Raw genomic sequence first — 19,934 nt, 5'->3', positions numbered from 1 at the left:
TTGAGATAAAGAAATGTTGCAGACAATTGTACCACTTCTTGTAAAGCTGCATTTAAATGACTCCTCATAAGCAAATGCCTATTTGACTTACATGAAAATACAAACTAATCTAGCTTATTTTGGATAAATGTAGATGGTTCTGCTATTTGATTGTTAATATATAAAGGCTATAAACTATGTTTGTTTTAAATAAGAGAAATAAAAAAAATTTCATTTGTAACATGTTTCCACTTGGATTTTAAAACCCAAACAGTTGTTTTCTCAAGCCAAACTTCAGAAAACAACTCTTTATCCCCTGCTCAAGTGAAGAGTATACATTTTAAAGAAGTCATTATCCAATATGAAAAGAGGTTTTAAAAAATCTTCCATAACCTGAGCAACATAGCCCAGGCAACTCTGTCTCTACTAAAAAATTTTTTAAAATTAGCCAGGTGTGGTGGCACGTTCCTGCAGTCCCAGCTATTCAGGAGGCAGAGGCAGGAAGAGCACTGGAACCCAAAAGTCCAAGGCTGCAGTAAGCTATGATTGAGCTACTTCAGTCTGGCTTGGGCAACAGAGCCTGTCTCAAGAAAAAAAAAAAAAAAAAAACCACAATTATTTCAAATTTTCTATATTCACAGATCTTGAAGATAAAATTTAAACAAAACTTGTCCTTGAAATGGAATTCATCATTAGGAAGATTCTACTAATCTAAAACGTTCATAATTTATCTCCAAAGAATGACAACTTTATCCCAATTTGCTTTTATTTGAAAGGAGTATCTTCTATTTAGCACCAAAAAATCCAGACTGTGAAGCCTTCTTTTCCCCAAAAATACTGATCAACAAGCCCTGCTTATGGGTTAATTATGAACTGCTAATATAGTGCTATTTCTCTTCAGGCCATTAAAATAGTGGGAATATGCTGCTATAATGAATTTTCCTATGCTAACGGTAGATATTTCTTTTTTCTTCTTTCTTTTTTTTTGAGACAGAGTCTCACTCTGTTGCCTAGGCTGGAGTGCAGTGGCGTGATCTCGACTCACTGCAACCTCCTCCTGGGTTCAAGCAATTCTCTGCCTCAGCCTCCCGAGTAGCTGGGATTACAGGCTCCCGCCATCACGCTCGGCTAATTTTTCTATTTTTAGCAGAGAAGGGGTTTCACCATCTTGGCCTGGCTTGTCTTGATCTCCTGACCTCAGGTGATCCACCCACCTTGGCCTCCCAAAGTGCTGGGATTACAGGTGTGAGCCACCGCGCCCAGCCGAGACATTTTCTTGGTTTAAAAACAAAAAATGTCCAACATTTTTTCTACTATTCTTGCCACACATATTTTTTATCAATTTTCTCCTCTGCTAATCAGAGCCATTCATAAAAATGTAAGAAAATCTACCTCTTGGTAGATTTGGGTGACTCACTTTAACTGAGTCCCCATGGTAAGATTCTTGTAGACACAATGACGTTGCCTTTCTCAGTTGGGTATATTTTATGAACATCGAATTACAGGCATACCTCAGAGATACTGCAGGTTCAGTTCCAGACTACTTTTATACAACAAATATTGCAATAAAGTGAGTCACACAAATTTTTTGGTTTCCCAGTGCATATAAAATTATGTTTATACTAAACTGTAGTCTATTAAATGTGCAATGACATTATGTCTAAAAACACAATGCACATAACTTACTTTAAAAAATACTTTATTGCCAAAACATGCTAACAATCATCTCAGTCCTCAGCAAGTCATAATTTTTTTGCTGGTAGAAGGTCTTGGCTTGATGTTGATGGCTACTGACAGATCAAGGTAGTGGTTGCTAAAGGCTGGTTTTGCTGTGGTAATCTCTTAAATAAGACAATGAAATTTAAAACATCGATTTACTTCTTTTCATGAAAGATTTCTCTACAATATGTCATGCTATTTAATAGCATTTTACTCAGAGTAGAACTTCTTTCAAATTTGCAGTCAATCCTCTCAAACCCTGCTCTGGTTTATCAACTAAGTTTATGTAATATTCCAAATTCTGTGTTGTCATTTCAACAATATTCACAACATCTTCACCAGGACTAGATTCCATCTCAAGAAACTACTTTCTTTGCTCATCCATAAGAAGCAATTCCTCATTAGTTCAAGTTTTATTGCAAGATTGAAATAATTCAGTTCATCTTCAGAATTTCACTTCTAATTCTAATACTCTTGCTGTTTCCACGATATCTGCTATGACTTCCTCCACTGAAGCCTTGAACTTGGATGGACCTCGAAGTCATCCACAAGGGTTAGAATCAACTTCTTCCAAATTTCTGTTCGTGTTAATATTGTGACCTCCTTCCATGAATTACAAACGTTCTTAATGGCATCTAGAATGGTTACTTTTATCTCTAGAAGCTTTTCAATTACTTTGTCCATATCCATCAAAGGAAACACTATCTATGACAATTATAGCCTTATAAAATATACTTCTTAGATAATAAAACTTAAAAGTTGAAATTATTCCTTGGTGCATGGGCTGAAGAATTGATGTTGTGTTAACATGACTGCTCTTTGTACATCTTCATCAGAATTGTTGGGTAACTAGTTGCAATGTCAATGAAAAGTAATATTTTGAAAGGAATCTTTTTTTCTGAGCAGCTGGTCTCAAAAGTGGGCTTAAAATATTCAGTAAGCCATGCCACAAATTGATATGCTGTCATCCAGGCACTGTGATTCTGCTTATAGAACACAGGCAGAGTAGATTCAGCATCAATATTAAGGGCCCTAGGATTTTGTAAATGTTGAATGAGCACTGGCTTCAACTTAGAGTCACCAGCTGCATTAACCCCTACCAAGAGTGTCACCCTGTCCTTTGACACTTTAAGTCAAGCATTGATTTCTTCTCTCTAGCTATGAAAGTCTTAAATGGTATCATCGTCTAGTAAAAGGCTGTTTCATATACACTGAAAATCTGTTGTTTATTGTAGCCACCTTCATCAATTATCTTACCTAGGTCTTCTGGATAACTTGCCTCAAGCTTCTACATCAGTACTTGCAGCTTCACCTTGCACTTTTATGTTATGGACATAGCTTCTTTTCTTAAACCTCAGAAACTTCTGGTAGCCTCAAACTTTGCTGTTATTATTTTTTTAGGTACAAGTGGCAAATACATTCCTTTTTATAAGGTTTTCTCCAGTGTATTTCAATAATGAAGGCATTTTGTTTTATTTTATTCCACGGTTGTTCATAGTTTGAACCCTACACCCTCCCTTCCCTTTCATCTCAAAGGGAGCTCCTTTGTATATAGCCACACACTCATCATAGTATAAAAATGAGGTGGGATCTGTTCCCAAATCTTCTTAGGATTTGGTTCCTTGTTGGGCTCTCCAGGGAAAGCATCAAAAGTAATTGTCTCCATTAGGAAGGGCCAAGATTTCAACTTTCTCTGGTGAACAAGCACACATGACCACTGCTTGAGATAATACTCCCCTCATCGTTGTAGGTTTCAGGTTACAAAATAAAATCACCATCTGATTTTGCATCTGTTCAAAAGGAACATGATTCTCCAGACCACTGACAACTGTTCTTCGGACTATTTCCCCAACAACTACGTCTTCTACATACAAAGAATCTGCATTAGGGTGTTTTCTGACATTTATGATGCAACCAATTCAAAGATCTAGATGGGAAACATTTATTGGCTTAGAGTTGGTGCTTCCTGCTATTGATTGCTGTTTTTTCTCCTTCTCTCCTTTCTCTTCAATTTTCTCTTTTGCTTTCTCTTCTTCTCCTGCTCCTCCTTTTATCTGTTCTTTGATACCAGAAGATATGGTTGTTACTGGTGTAGATTGTATCACGTTCAGAAACCACATAATTAGCATGCAGTGGAATACCAGATGGAAATGGTATTTGCTTCATTCTGTTTTGAATTTCTGTCTGAATTAGCTCTTGTTTCAATTCAATTTCTTCCTTCAGTTTGGCATTTCCTACTCAAAGTTTCTTCTCTTCGCTCAAAATTGCCTGCAAAATGGCTTTCTCCTTAAGTAGAGCAACTTGCTGCTTAAGATATTCAATGATTTGATCCACCTCTGCCTCCTTCTGCTCCAGCCTCTTCAGAACAGCATCATTATTTGCCATTTTTGCCAAGAGACAACAGAAAATCATGAAGCAGTGGACAGGGGTTCTGAGGCAGCCTCAGCAAGAAGCAGGTAGGGACAGCTACCTGCACACTATGGCCCAAACTTTTCTTATGGAGTTTCCTCACCTCTCTTGGCCTTCATAGTATTGAAGAGAGTTAGGGCCTTACAATTAGGCTATGGCATAAGGGAATATTGTGGCTGATTTGATCATCTATCCAGACCAATAAAACGTTCTCTATATCAGCAGCAAGGCTGTTTCACTTCCTTACTATTCATGTGTTCACTGGAGTAGCACTTTTAATTTCCTTCAGGAACTTTTCATTTGCATTCATAACTCTCCCAACTGGAGCAAGAGGCCTCATTTTTGGCCTCTTGCCTTTTGACATGTCTTCCTCGCTATGTTTAATCATTTCCAGCTTTTGATTGAAAGTGAGAGACATGTGACTCTTCCTTTCACTTGAACACTTAGAGGCCACTGCAGGGTTATTAATTGGCCTAATTTCAATACTGTTGTTTCTCAAAGAATAAGCAGCCCTGAGGACAGGGAAAGAGGTTGGGGATCAGCCAGTTGATGGAGCAGTCAGAACACACACATTTATAGATTAAGTTCACTGTCTTCTACGGGTGTGGTTGGTGGTACCCCAAAACAGTTACAATGGTAACATCAAAGACCAATTGTCACAGGTCACTGTAACAGATATGATAATAATGAAAAAGAAATATACACAACTATTATGTGCCCACAATAATTAAAAATTTTTAAATTTTTAATGAAAACTTTTAAATATTACAATTACCAAAATTTGACACGGAGACACAAAGTGCCTACGCTATTGGAAAAAACAGTGCCAACAGATTTGCTCAGCACAGGGTTACCACAAACCTTTGATTTGTTTTAAAAAATTAACAAACACACACCCACACTATGGAACGCAATAAAGCAAAGTACAATAAATGAGGTATGCCTACATGGACCCCCAAAATTCATATGTTGAATCCCTAACCCCCATTACCTTAGAATGTGTTTATTTTATTTGTATAGGGCTTTTAAAGATGTAATTAAGTTAAAATGACGCCATTAGGGTGGGCCCTGATCCAATTTGAGTGGTGTCCTTATAAAAAGTAGAGATGAGAACATACAGACACCAGGGAAGCGCATGCACAGAGAAAAGGACATGTGATGCCATAGCAAGAGGGCAGCCATCTGCAAGCCAAGGAGAAAGACCTCAGGAGAAACTAAACCTGCTGGTCTGATCTTGGACTGCCACCCTTCAGAACTGTGAGAAAATAAAGTTTTCTTTTTAAGTCACCCCGTCTATGGTATTTTGTTGTGGCAGCTATAGTAAACTAAAACAGAATACATGGGGACATTTGCTTCACGTAACACTCAGGCTTCTACAATCCTGACACCCTGAAGGGAAAAAGGGGTATATCAAGTCACCAACTAAAATGAAGCTAAGAGAGTATTATAACAAAACAAGATGCTGAATATTTCAGAAGTTCTTCATTGGTTTCTAGAAGTTATTCTAGTTTAATTCAATCTAATCCAATCCAGTCCAACCCAATCCAATAAAGTGGCTATTTCTTTTGAACAACTCCAGGGATTCAAAAACAAATGAAACATGATCTTTACCCTATTTTTCTGCTATTTTTTTTTTCTGAGGATATATTTTAAAAGAGTTATGCTGTATACTTGTGAAACTATAGAAAATAGACCAAATAATTTTCTAATGCATCATTAAATGATAAAAGTATGTTATAAACACTATATGCAAAGTGACCCTATTTCACAAATATGTACATGCATGTATAGAGTATGTGTACATATATTACACACTGGAAAAACCACAGGAAATACACATACAAAAATATTAAGAATTGTTCTGAGTGGTACAATTATGGTAATTCTAATTTTTCTTTTTGTTTATCTTTACTGAACACTTTGTTTTAGAAAAAAAACATTATGAATTTTAAAACTGATCTTACCCCAACAAGGTAGCCTAAGCCTGAAATTATACAAGATTAGTCCCCAAAAAATGAAGGGAGCAAGTGGCTGTCAAGATTTTAGAATTTCACTCTAAATTCTGTGAGTTTGCTTATTTTTTACTGAGGCAAAACTTATATAACATAAAGTTAACCTTTTGAAAGTGTAAGTGAAATCTAGTTGTATGTAGAACATTCAAAATGTTGTGCAACCACCACCTTTATCTAGTTTCAAGACATTTCATCTCAGATCCATTAAATCTCATATCCATTAAACAGTCACTCCCTATCCCCTCCTTCTGTCATCCCCTGGGTACTACCATTTTGCTTTCTGCCTCCATTATCTATTCTGGATAGTTCATATAAATGAAAGCCTACAATATGTAACTTTTGTGTCTGGCTTCTTTCACTCATAACAATGTTTTTGAGATTCATCCACATTGTAGCATATCTTAGTATTTCATTCCCTTCTATAGCTCAATAATATTTCATTGTATGGATAGACCACATTTTGTGTATCCATTCGTCAGAAGATGAACATTTGGGTTGTTTCCACTTTTGGGCTATGACAAAAAATGCTGCTGTGGACATTCATGTGAAAGTTCTTGCGAAAACATATGTTTTTAATTCTCTTGGGCATTATAGCTAGGAGTGGAATGGCTGGGTCATTCCATGGTTAAGTTTATATTTAACTTTTTGAGGAATCCCCAAAATGTTTTCTACAGTGGCTCCACCATTTTACATTCCTACCAGCCATGTTTCAGTGTTCCAATTTCTCAACATCCTCTCCAGCACTTTTTATTCCATTCTCACCACCTCCTTTATTTTTAATCATAGCCATCCTGGTATCTCATTATGGTTGGCTAGGTTATAATACCCTACACGCATCTGACATTTCAGTTCCAGGATCATGTAAGAAGTGCCTAACAATTGTACCAAGTTCTGTGATGAAATGTTTAAATAAAACAATATCCACTAGGAAGAGGAATAAGGCTAGGGTTATTTTAATTAGTCAATTTAGCTACTGCTAAATTTAGGACATAGGAGGTGAAAGGGAACACATTAGCCCATTAAGTCCCTAGTGGATATCTGGTCTTAATGGGTAAAGTAGGAGCTCACATGGTATATTCCCTCTAAAGGTGGCCTAAGCCATGGAATGAAATAACGAAGTTTCAATTCAATTAGGCATCCCAAAAGAAATGAAATAAAAAACAGTTTGACACCAATTTCAAGAAATATTCAATAAAATGTTATATATTGGTCACATTTCCTCAAAAAGAGTTTTATGCATGCACTAGGAATTGGATGTAGCTTATACTCAATTTATACAAATAGAAACAAATCGTCCTTTGAAGACTGCCATCTGCTTTTTGGAGCAAAGAAAACATAGTTCAAGAGAAAAAAAAAGAAAAAAATACCACTGATACTACCATAAATCTCCAATTATTTTCAAAAATTAAACATACATGAAAGAAGAAAGAACTAAAATGCTAGTGGCAGGAGAGAGAGATTTTAAATATCACTAGGGAAAGATAAGCATCTTCAGGCAACTACTAAGTTGTGTCTCTAACAAATTTCAGGGGAATTTTACCACTGCTGATCACAGACATATTTTTATTTCCCCACTGTTTACTTACTCTCTTCACTATTTCCTATTCTTCCTTGATTCCTCCCTTCCTTCCCTTGCCTAAGCATTAAACCTGCCAGAAACCACTGACATTCATCAACCTTTATAGTGCACTCAAGGGCCAGAAATGCTACCATTCTGAAACATTGATGATTACCACTATCTTCAGATACGAGATTTGATTTTCTAAAGCCCACTATTTTAGAAGGCTTCGTTAGGTAGGCTGGTATCTAGGGAGGCAGGACTTTATATTTTCTTGTCCAAGGGAGACTAATGATATGCCGCACTGCAAGATTTCTTCAAAGGGCCTAGGTGACCAGGTGAAGCATGGAGCTGGGGTCTTAGTTGTCTTCCCTACATCTTTACCATGGATGCTGCAGTGCTGATGAAGGTGAGGCTCCTTCAGCAAGGAGCATTTGGGTAGGAGAGAAACAGTATAACCAATGCCACATAGCAGCTGAGAAATAGTTTGTTGATATGTCCAGAAATACAGAGAGAGTGCAAATTGGAGAGGTAACTAAAGGTCCCATATGATTTATCAGGGACAAAAACAGGAGCTTCAGATAATCAATGATAAAATGACTTTATTTGTATAAATAATTTAAAGTTTTGTAACATTCAGACTATGTTTGGTTAAAATAAGGGCCATAGGTTAAGAATTGAATACTTTCCGACAATTAGATTACACTCATGGCTATGCTTCAAGTACTAAAAATTATGTACCCTATTATCTGCATTTGTTCATGAAACAGGCTAATTTCTCTGCGGTACCATACTACAGAACTAGCTTCATTCTCTTGCCTGATAACAACCTCATCAAAAAACCTAGTTTGGTGCCAGGCCTGAGTTAAACTACAATGTGGAAGAAGATGCCACTGTCTCTAATCCTGTATAACGGATGTATTTCTCACATACTGGAAAGGAGTTTTATGGGCCAGATAGATAGACACAGTCACTGTGTGGATGAGAGGGGTGCATCTAACAACCTCAGGAGTCTAAGATAGGAAAGTCAAGGAGAACAAAACTGAAAAGTGAACAGATGGAAGCATTCTATAGTTGTTCAGAACTCCTGCACAAGATACTGCCCATCTATTTATTGTCTCCTTTCCAAATATGTACTATTCCCAGAAGCAGAGAAAGAGTTTGTTGGAAGGTAATTTTCAAATATTCGTTCTGACACCCCCTTGAGAAGGAATTATTGATCTTACCATGGGGAAAATAGATACTCTTTAATCAGATCCTCCTTGGGAATCTTCTTATTGACCTCCCTCAATGAAATAATTCCAGGTCTTTTATATAAGGAGAAAAGGGTTACAGATTAACTGATGAGGAAAGTAAGCTGGGTGAATTAAAGAATAGCTAACAGGAATAATGTTTCAGAATAAATATACTGTTCTATAGTTTACCCTAGGTGCAGTATTTTTACAGCTACTATTTATGAGCATTGACAATGTGCCAGGGATGCATGCTTTATCTTACTTAGTCCGTACAAGGACTCTAAAAATCTTATTGTCTCCACTTAAAAGATGAGGAAACAGAGATACTGAGAGGAGTTAAGTGACTTGCCACAGATAATAACTAAAAGAGAGACAATTCAAATCCAAGTTTCCTGAATTCCATATGTATTGGAGTAGCTGCATGCATAATATAGTGATGTTATTTTACCAGATAATATCTGAAACTAGGCAAGACTAGCAGGTTTAGAACCTTCACCAACAACATAGGACTGTATTATCCAAGAAGACCTATGTAATATTATTGATAGCCTAAAAAAGTTTTAATGTCTTTTATATAGCAGGAAGAAATTAAAGGGGAAAAAATGATTCATTTATGTCTCTAAATTAAAAGGAAAATCAACTTTAAAACAAGGAGTAACTGGAGTAACTCTTACACCAAACAATTACAGACTTCAATATAAAAGAGGTATAAAATTAATGAAGCAATTTAACAACCAAGATGTTTTCATACCAATAAAAGATCAATATTTTGTTAAAAGACATAACAAAGCTTCTTTTAGCTTTATCATTTGAAGTAAAAAGGAGATCAATAGAAAAGCAGTCAGAAGTTACTAGAAAAAACCACATCTGTAGAACTGTTTCCTTTTTCAAACCAACAAACCAAAAATACTCAACAAGAATAATACAAAACTGCTCAGTAATTCAATCAGACCAAAGTATAATACTACTTATAGAGGTTTTGGTTACTATCCACATTTCATCTAACCAAATACTTCAAAAGATAGAAGGGTCACTGAATATTTTAATAGAAACCATATTGTTTCAATCCCACAGAAGACAAGGAGTCCTAAAACCCCTCCAGAGTCCAACCTACAATATCAATTTAGTATCATGAATACATGTCAAGTTTCTACTGAATTATTAAGTACCAGTAACAAAGCAACTCAAATCAAGGAAAGGAAAAGAAGTGAGTAACAGGAAATAGGGTCCTACGCATGGTTCTGCCACATAGGACCTCCACGTCCTTGAGTACGTTACTTCCTCTCTCTAGGACTCGGTTTCCCCATCTATGACATGAAGCATTTGGCCTGGATTATCCTTCAGTTCCTTTCAAACTTTAAAATTGTAAGACGGGATCACTTTCTACCTCCTAATCTATACACAATGACTATGCACCCCTGACAGAATCATTACTAGAGTTTTCTCATTTCCATGCTTCCAATTTTTGTCTCAATGCTTAACTTAAGCTAATAGAAACAATATCAGATTTAAACAAATTATCACACATTTACATTATAAAAATAAAAATACTTTTTTTCCTTCTAAAAAAAAATGGTACCTGTACAGAACGTGCAGGTTTGTTACATAGGTATACATGTGTAATGATGGTTTGTCACACCTATTGACCCATCCTCTAAGTTCCCTCCCCTCACCCCCCACCCATAACAGGCCCTAGTGTGTGTTGTTCCCCTCTCAGTAGCCATGTGTTCTCATTGTTCAACTCATTATGAGTGACAACATGTGGTGTTTGGTTTTCTGTTCCTGTGTTAGTTTGCTAAGGATGATGCCTTCCAGATTCATACATGTCCCTGCAAAGAATGTGATCTCATTCATTTTTATTCCATGGTGTTCTGATCTCATGTATTCCATTATATATATATATATATATATATATCACATTTTCTTTATCTAGTCTATCATTGATGGTCATTTGGGTTGGTTCCATGTCTTTGCTATTGCAAATAGTGCTGCAATAAACATACACGTGCATGTGTCTTTATAGTAGAATGATTTACATTCCTTTGGTTATATACCTAGTAATGGGATTGCTGGGTCAAATGGTATTTCTGGTTCTAGATCCTTGTGGAATAACCATACTGTCTTCCACAATGGTTGAACTAATTTACATTCCCACTAACAGATTAAAAGTGTTCCTATTTCTCCACAGCCTTGCTAGCATCTTTTGTTTCCTGACTTTTTAATAATCACCATTCTGACTGGTGTGAGATGGTCTCCCAGTGTGGTTTTGATGTGCATTTCTCTGATGATCAGTGATGCTGAGCTTTTTATCATGTGTTTTTTGGCTACATAAATGTCTTCTTCTTCTTTTTTTTTTTTTTTTGAGATGGAGTCTCACTCTTGTCACCCAGGCTAGAGTGCAGTGGCATGATCTCAGCTCACTGCCACCTTTGCCTCCTGGGTTCAAGCAATTCCCTTGCCTCAGCCTCCCGAGTAGCTGGGATTACAGGTGCTCACCACCACACCTGGCTAATTTTTTGTATTTTTTTTAGTACAGAAGGGGTTTCACCATGTTGCCAAGGCTGGTCTTAAACTCCCGACCTCAAGTGATCCACCCACCTCGGACTCCCAAATTGCTGGGATTACAGGTGTGAGCCACCGTGCCTGGCCTTAAATGTCTTCTTTCGAGAAGTGTCTGTTCATATCCTTTGCCTAGATGGGGTTGTTCATTTTTTTTTCTTATAAATTTAAGTTCCTTGTGAATTCTGGATATTAGACCAAACATACTGTCTTAAATTCAGCAATAACTACTAGCTTTTGCCTATATATTCCTGTTAAGTCAGGCAACAAATATAAGTACATTTACTTTCCTTTGTAGCATTAAGGACTTTCTTAGCACAGGCTATTTGACATACAAGTGTCAAATGGAAAAGGCAAAAAATGGCGAGGCCTGCAGAGCTAGCAGACAGTAGGTCCTTAATATTTGTAAGTTGAAAGAACAAATGTATCCATAATAGTAATGATTCTCTTGTTTAGGATTTTTTTTAGTGTCAATCCAGGAATGTTACAGAAACACTTGAAGCACCAACAGTGACCAATAATGTGGATGGGTGTTAAAAATCCAGTCATGGCCAGGTGCGATGGCTCATGCCTATAATCCCAGCACTTTGGGAGGCTGAGGTAGGTGGATCACCTGAAGGTCAGGAGTTCGAGACCAGCCTAGCCAATGGGGTGAAACCCTATCTCTACTAAAAATATAAAAAATTAGCCAGGTGTGGTGGCAGGCGCCGGTAATCCCACCTACTTGGGAGGCTGAGGCAAGAGAATCACTTGAACCCGGGAGGCAGAGGTTGCAGTGAGCCAAGATCACATTACTGAACTCCAGCCCAGGTAACAAGAGTGAAACTTCATCTCAAAAAAAAAAAAAAAAAAAAATCACAGTCATTTGGCCAGGCGTGGTGGCTCATGCCTGTAATCCCAGCACTTTGGGAGGCTGAGGCAGGTGGATCACTTGAGGTCAGGAGTTCGAGACCAGCCTGGGCAACATGGTGAAATCCCTTCTCTACTAAAAAAATACAAAAATTAGCCAAGCGTGGTGGCGGGTGCCTGTAGTCCCAGCTACTCAGGAGGCTGAGGCAGGAGAATTGCTTGAACCTGGGAGGCAGAGGTGGCAGTGAGCTGAGATCGCGCCATTGCACTCCAATCTGGGTAAGAGAGTCAGACTCTGTCTAAAAAAAAAAAAATCAGTCATTAGAGTTGTCATTTATAACCATGCTTTTTAGTTCAATACTGAACTAATGGAAGAAATATGAAAACTAATCCCTTCTAGCCACTTGTGGAAGCCCATTTGAGATCAGAACAACACTGAAAACAACAGGCAATACAGGCTAGACCATCCAGAGAATTTGGAAGAAGGGTAGAATAAAAATGAAAAGTCTGTGTAAGTTGTCTCTTGCCAAGTATTATGGTGAAGGAAAGGGCTAACAGCATAGTTCTAGGCAGCTGCCTTCCATTGTGAGATCCCCATTCATGTCGAAATATAAGATTTGAAAGTTCCATTCAATCATCAAAAAGAATGGTTTAGTGCTCTAGAAATCCCCAAACTTTTCCAAAGGAGAATTCGTATTTCTCCTCAGCTAAGTAGCAATGGAGAAAGTCAATGTTCAGGTTGAAAGATTATAAATTATTATGCAGAAAGAATGCCAGTGGCAGAGTCTAATCAAATTAATTATTTGACACTCAGACTCAAATCCTCTGTGCGTCCTACCAACAATACCCTGTTTAATGCCTTCTAAGCTTTGAAGAAATACTAGAAATCATAAAGAAACAAATCTTCAGTAGATGCAATTATATGAAGAAGCCGAGTTTTGTACAAACAAAACTTATAGTAAGATAAACTAAAAAATATATATGTAGCAAATACCACAAACGGTTAATGTACTATTGTATTCACTTTTATTGCTGTATAACAAATTGCCACAAACTCGACAGCTTAAAACAATATTAATTTATTAGCTCACATGTTTGTAGACCAGAAGTACAGAGAAAACTGTACTTTCAAAGGATTAATGTAGTCATAACCATGACTATGGTGAGTCAGACCCATCCTGATAATCTTCCTTTCTTAAATGTGCTACATTATATAACCTAGTCATGGAAGTAAAATCCATCAAATTTATAGCCCCAGGGATTACTCAGGGCCTGTATCCTGGTGGGGGAAGTATGGAGAATCTTGAGGAACATCTTAGAACTTTGCCTGCTGCAATTATGTAGGGAGATTATATAATGTGGCAAAAAACTATATTTCAAGATACCAAATGAAAAAGAGAAAGTGACATGGGCAAACAAGGCATGAGAAAAGCAAACATGAGGAAATGGAATCTTTTAGAAAATAATTTCCAAAGGAAATGAAGAGTCATGAAAATGTGAGAACTCCTTAGCCTACACATACCATTCCTGAAAGTACAGGAAAAAAGATTATTAAGAAGAAAAAGCTATGCTGTGAATATAGTGGCCTCCTCTCGGTTTTCCTAGCACCATATAAACAACTCTAGAAGGTCAGTTTCTACATGATATCTGCCTACCTGCCTACCAATATACTTTGAGCATAAAATCCAGAAACCGCATCTCATTTATCCCTCTATTCCCAGATCTTAGAATGTTATCTGCAAGCATTTGTTGAGGGCCAACTACATGACCAACACTGAGTTAGGCATCAGGACACAGAGTTGTGTAATCCATGCTCTGATGTACCTTATTTCTCATAATTTTCATAAAAAGAAAAAAGTTAAAGTATCAACAGTTCTATAGTCACTGTATGTAAAGTACAAGGATCATAAGAGTCAACAGAAATTAGAGGACTGTTGCAAAGTTAAATGGGACCTTGAAAGCTGAGTAGGAATTCAATAGAAAGATAAAGCAGATAGGGAAATAGAATATTGTTGAGGGGGAATACGAAGTAAAGAATATACTATGTAGCCATGTAAAATTATAAGCTGTAAATTTTTTTTTTTTTTTTTTGAGATGGAGTCTTGTTCTGTCGCCAGGCTGGACTGCAGTGGCACGATCTCGGCTCACTGCAACCTCTGCCTCCCGGGTTCAAGTGATTCTCCTGCCTCAGCCTCCCAAGTACCTGGGACTATGGGTGCATGCCACCACAACTGGCTAATTTTTGTATTTTTAGTAGAGACAGGGTTTCACCATGTTGCCCAGGATGGTCTTGATCTCTTGACCTCGTGATCCAACTGCCTCAGCCTCCCAAAGTGCTGGGATTACAGGCGTGAGTCACTGTGCCTGGCCTAAATACTATATTAAAAATGTTAATATTAAGTAGAAAACTCAGTATAACACATCAAATCTGGGTTCTAAGTCATAAAAATGCAAACAAAAAAGTATATAAATGCATAGAGATGAACAGGAAAAAATCAACACAGTCTGCTGGAAGGTGGAGTAATCAGTAATTTATTTCTTCTTACTTTATTTACATTATTATGTTTATAATATCATCTGTGCTTCCAAAGAAATTTTAAACAAAAGGAAAAAAATTGTATTAAAAAATAAATAAATCCACCAGTTAGGGCAACCCCACTGATACAAAGTACAAAATCCTCTAAGTCTAAATTTACCACCATTCTAACTAAAAGTCTTGATTATAGGAAGCAACTTACTCAACCATTCATTAATTCCGCAAACACTTTTTGAGTACTAACAACGGGCCAGACGTGATACAAAGCATTGGAGATACGTAAACGGATAACACAGTCTCTGCCCTCAGAAAGCTTTTGATCTGTCAAATCACCATAGTGAGAAGAATATATTATTTGGTAATTGCATTTTAATAACAGCTGATTAGACAAAAATTGCATTTTAATAATAGCCAAGAAGACAAGATCCTCTAAATAATAGTTCACTTTATGAGTGGAGGCCTCCGTTTGACAGAATGAGTAGAATTGCTTCCTACCTCAAGTATACCAATTACAGCAGGGTCAAAATCTATCACTGCTGTCAAGTAACTGTCTTCTCAAGATTCACGAACCAGCCCCATCTGATACTCAAATTACATCAATTCTATCACAATGCAGGGCAATCTGGTCGATGTCTCCACAAATGGCTCATTATATTTACACATCTAATATCTCAGCTTACTGACAGGGAGCCTTTTTCTTATGTGAACGAAAATGTTTGAATGCCCAATAATTCCAACCGAAGTTTACTTACTGGATCTCAAGTTTCATAAGGAAAAATCACTATAATTTGTGTATTTCTGTCTTATTTTATTTTGCTTTTTTTGGTCTTCCTTTATTCTCAGGTTTTACCATAAATGGCCATTTATGCAGCACTGAAGAAAAAATACACAAATCTCAATTTCACTCTTAAAGTCCCAAAACTATTGGAAGCAGAATTAAAAGCAACATGAACTTCTAATTGGTGAACACACTGTTTTTCCAATGATACTGCCTCTGTCAGCAACCAAAATAGTTTTTGGACCAAAAGTTGTCTCTTCCAAGCTGCAAGCCATTTGAAGAAACAAAAGTTAAACAAAGGAAAAACAAGAAAGCCTAACCTAAAAAGACAAGATTTCTCACTGTCTTCTTCATCCAACATAAGTCTAGCTTGAGGATTTTTTATACATGATCCTCACATTTCACTAAACAGCATGGTGGGGGTTTTACTGTCTGCCATTTGCATAGTACATGGGACACTTTATTAAATAATGAGGAGTAATAAATAGTAAATCAGAAATGTTATAAAGCACACTGGGTCTATTTACGGTTTTCCCCATTTTGTTTTATATATTTTTCCTATTACCATTATCATCATCACAGTGACAGTGATGGTAATAGGAAAAACACTTTAAAAAAAGGAGGAAAACCCCGAATTGATCCACTGTGCTTTATCATCATCATTATCTCCTTCTTGGTGATTCCAATACCCACTGAACCTTTGACACAACCACTGCTCTTGTAGGAAAGGAGGAGAAAATCAAACAATGCCCTGCCATTTTTTTCTTTTGGCTTGATTCCCAAGGGCTAGTACTGGACTCAGTAACCATTTCCCTTTAAAGGTAAAAATGAAAGGACAGTTTCTGAAATGACAAGGTTGTAGGTCCGCAATATGTTCCAGGGAAAAATGCCAAGGACTCAGAAAGGGGATTTGAGAAGGATGCCAGGATGATCCAACACTGAGCCCCTCTAGATTATGAAGATATTACTTTAATAAGCCTGGTCATAAGAATGATAGGCACAATTTTCCTGACATATCCAATCAATGACACTGTTTCGCCAGTTTGTAGTTTTCTATCATCTCAATTATTTTTCACTGACTTAAATTCTTTTTGAAGATGCTTCAGAGTTTGAGAAATTATAAGAAATTCCCTCGTGTCCCTTCCTGGAGTTATATCATAGGTCTTACTGATCTTGTGCCCCATTCCTCGTTTCTCAAAATTCCTTCTTAGAAATAATTTGTTACCACCTTCCTCAATCTTCTTATAAAATGTAACAGTTCATGTCAGGGTGCAACTAATCCTCCTCTAACACTTCATCCCTATCACCCTCTCAGAGCTACAGATGCCTAGAGAAGATGACATAAAAGGGGGAGGCTACTATCTATAGGCTTTGGACAATCAATCACTCTGTCATCTTTTATTGTATTCTTTTGTTGTCATTTTTTACAGGACACATTTGCTTTTCAAGGATCAATATTCAATTTAACTTTCTATGCACTATAAATCAAGTCTTTAAAAAGTGGAGAAAATGTGTTTCTGGTTTTGAAGGTATTTTAAGCTACAGCCAGGTCCTAAGCCAAGCCCATTTAATTAGACTCATCCTTGGGAATTCCAAACAGAGTCAGAATGTGAGCTGTGAGAGGCAAGTTGCATTTCTTCCTTATTGTCAAGGAAATTGCTTTAGTAGATACTTTTACATAAAATAATGGGCTGTAAATCAGACTAATTAGAGAATTTGTAAGTACTCAGAAGACACAGATTTGTGAGCTTTAAGGAAATAATTTCTTCTGTTCATTATTTGTTGCTATGAAATGCTTAAAACATGTTCGAGATCAGCAATTTTTCTATACCTAAAGATAGAATTATATTCACAGGATTATCTATTATAGTAGTTATTTCACTAATTAATTAGGATTCACAATTTCTTCCATTTAATTTATAAATATTAATGGATAAATAAACCTTAGTTCACCTCCATGAGCATACCATCAAATGCTAGCAGCATCCAAATATTTTAAGAAGGAATTGGATAAACACAAAGGGAATCATAAGAGAAATCTGGCTTATGCATTTAAAATAATTTATTTCGAAATTTCCTCACAAAGCTTAAGCAGGTCTCTTCAACCCAGTGGTATTGGACATGTTCCAGAATTAATTTCCACCTGGAAACCCACGGGATGAGAATTCTAACTGTGTGATAAATTAAGTTGCCAAACGAACTGGATTAGCGATCAGTGAAATTGCCTGATAAGCTGTCAGATCCATTTTGAACTTGAATTCATCCTCTTTCTCCACCTGTTCATTAAGCTCCAAGTTCATGGCAACTCCAGTGACTGATTGCACACTAACAAGCTATTTAGGTAGAGAGATGTAGCTAAGCCTATACATTCCTATACTTATATATTCATTTAAACATAATTCTCTGATAATTTATTCTGTTCATAATCCCAGTGTAGAAAAATATACACCTACCCTGAAGTTTAATTTTGGACATGACAGAAATGTGATGTGTCATAAAATTAAAACTTAACAAAGCAAATCATATTGCACCTCAAGGTCAAAAGAAGCTGGGGAAATTTCATGCCATAAATTTGCTTCAAATTTACAAAAATAAAATGAGTAGTGAAAAAGCTGCTGCCTTTGTACTAACAGTATGTAAAAATAAAATATTTATTTCTATTCTTATTGTAAAGCAAACATGGGGTGCTTCTATAACTAAAAAGGTAAACTAGAGAAGAATGTTGAAAAATAATTCTCAACCTTTCCTTATCAAAATGGCCAAATCTTCCTTTACACAACACCGAGTTTAATAAACCACTATTATTCAAAAGGCACAAATTTGGGCTACAAATAAGAATACTGTTCTTAATCAAGTATCCTTTTTAAAGATACAGAATTCACATCATAAAAGAGCTATTCACCCAACGCAAAGTTAATAAATCAGTAAGTTCCTCTGAAACTCCTAAAGTTGTATAGATTTATATTTCATGAAAATATGAGGATGTCTATTATCTACTGATAAGCTATTTTACTCCACTACTCTTTCCGGTGCCTAATTTTTATGTAAATTAAAGACTGGAATTCAATAATCAATGTCATTTTTCCAGAAAAATTAAGTCAAAAATGGCCAAATGTGTGCAATTATATTAAGACAATAGGAGAAAATGAATATCATCCAGTTTTTTTAGAATCTACAAAGGTAGCAGCTGCCTAAAAGTCACAAATAAAAAAGTAAAAAATAATATTTAGAAATTAAGTTGACCTGTATATGTAACAAATAAAGCATACATTTCTTTCAACTAAAATTAATAAAACTACACATCAAAAATGTTTCAATTTTATTTTTTAATTTTGTGGGTACATAGTAGGTATATACATTTATGGAGTACATGAAATATGTTAATGCAGGAATGCAATGTGTAATAATCACATCATGGAAAATGGGGTATCCATCCCCTCAAGGATTTATCCTTTGTGTTACAAAAAATCAAATTATACTCTTAGTTATTTTAAAATGTGCCACTAAATTATTATTGACTATAGTCACTCTGTTGTGCTACCAAAACTAGCCCTTGTTCATTCTTTTGAACTATTTTTTGTGCCCATTAACCATCCCCACTTACCCTCCAACCCCTACTACCCTTCCCAGCCTCTAGTAGCCATCCTTCTACTCTCTATCTCCATGAATTCAATTGTTTTGATTTTTTTAGCTCCCACTAGTAAGTGAGAATACGTGAAGTTTGTCTTTCTGTCCCTGACTTATTTCATTTAATATAATGATTTCCAGTTCCATCCATGTTGTTACAAATGACTGGATCTCATTCTTTTTTATGGCTGAACAGTACTCCACTGTGTATATGTACCTACCATATTTTCTTTATCCATTCATCTCCTGATGGGCACTTAGGCTGCTTCCAAATCTTAGCTATTGTGAACAGTGCTGCAACAAACATGGGTGTGCAGATATCTCTTCAATATAGCAATTTCCTTTCTTTCAGTTATATACCCAACAGTGGGATTGCTGGATGATGGTAGCTCTATTTTTAGGTTTTTGAGGAACCAAACTGTTCTCCACAGTGATTGTACTAGCTTACATTCCCATCAACAGTGTACAAAGGTTCCCTTTTCTCCATATCCTCTCCAGCATTTGTTACTGCCTGTCTTTTGGATATTAGCCATTTTAACTGGGGCGAGATGATATCTTATGGAAGTTTTGATGTGTATTTCTCTGATGATCAGTGATGCTGAACACCTTTTCATATGCTTGTTTGACATTTGTGTGTCCTCTTTTGAGAAATGTCTATTCACATCTTTGGCCC

General features: G+C 36.4%; 1 protein-coding gene and 1 pseudogene across 5 annotated transcripts in view; both read right to left on the bottom strand.

Moving 5' to 3' along the window:
• MACROD2 (mono-ADP ribosylhydrolase 2) overlaps positions 1-19,934 on the bottom strand; it is a 2,087,937-nt gene that overhangs the window by 1,951,828 nt on the left and 116,175 nt on the right. The gene's annotated exons all lie outside the window — the stretch shown is intronic.
• LOC129529210 (aminoacyl tRNA synthase complex-interacting multifunctional protein 1-like) lies at positions 659-9,379 on the bottom strand (annotated as a pseudogene).

The sequence above is a fragment of the Gorilla gorilla genome, chromosome 21 (genome assembly GCF_029281585.2).
Source record: "Gorilla gorilla gorilla isolate KB3781 chromosome 21, NHGRI_mGorGor1-v2.1_pri, whole genome shotgun sequence".
Classification (NCBI taxonomy): Eukaryota; Metazoa; Chordata; class Mammalia; order Primates; family Hominidae; genus Gorilla; species Gorilla gorilla.
This window is presented reverse-complemented; position numbering and strand designations above follow the sequence as displayed.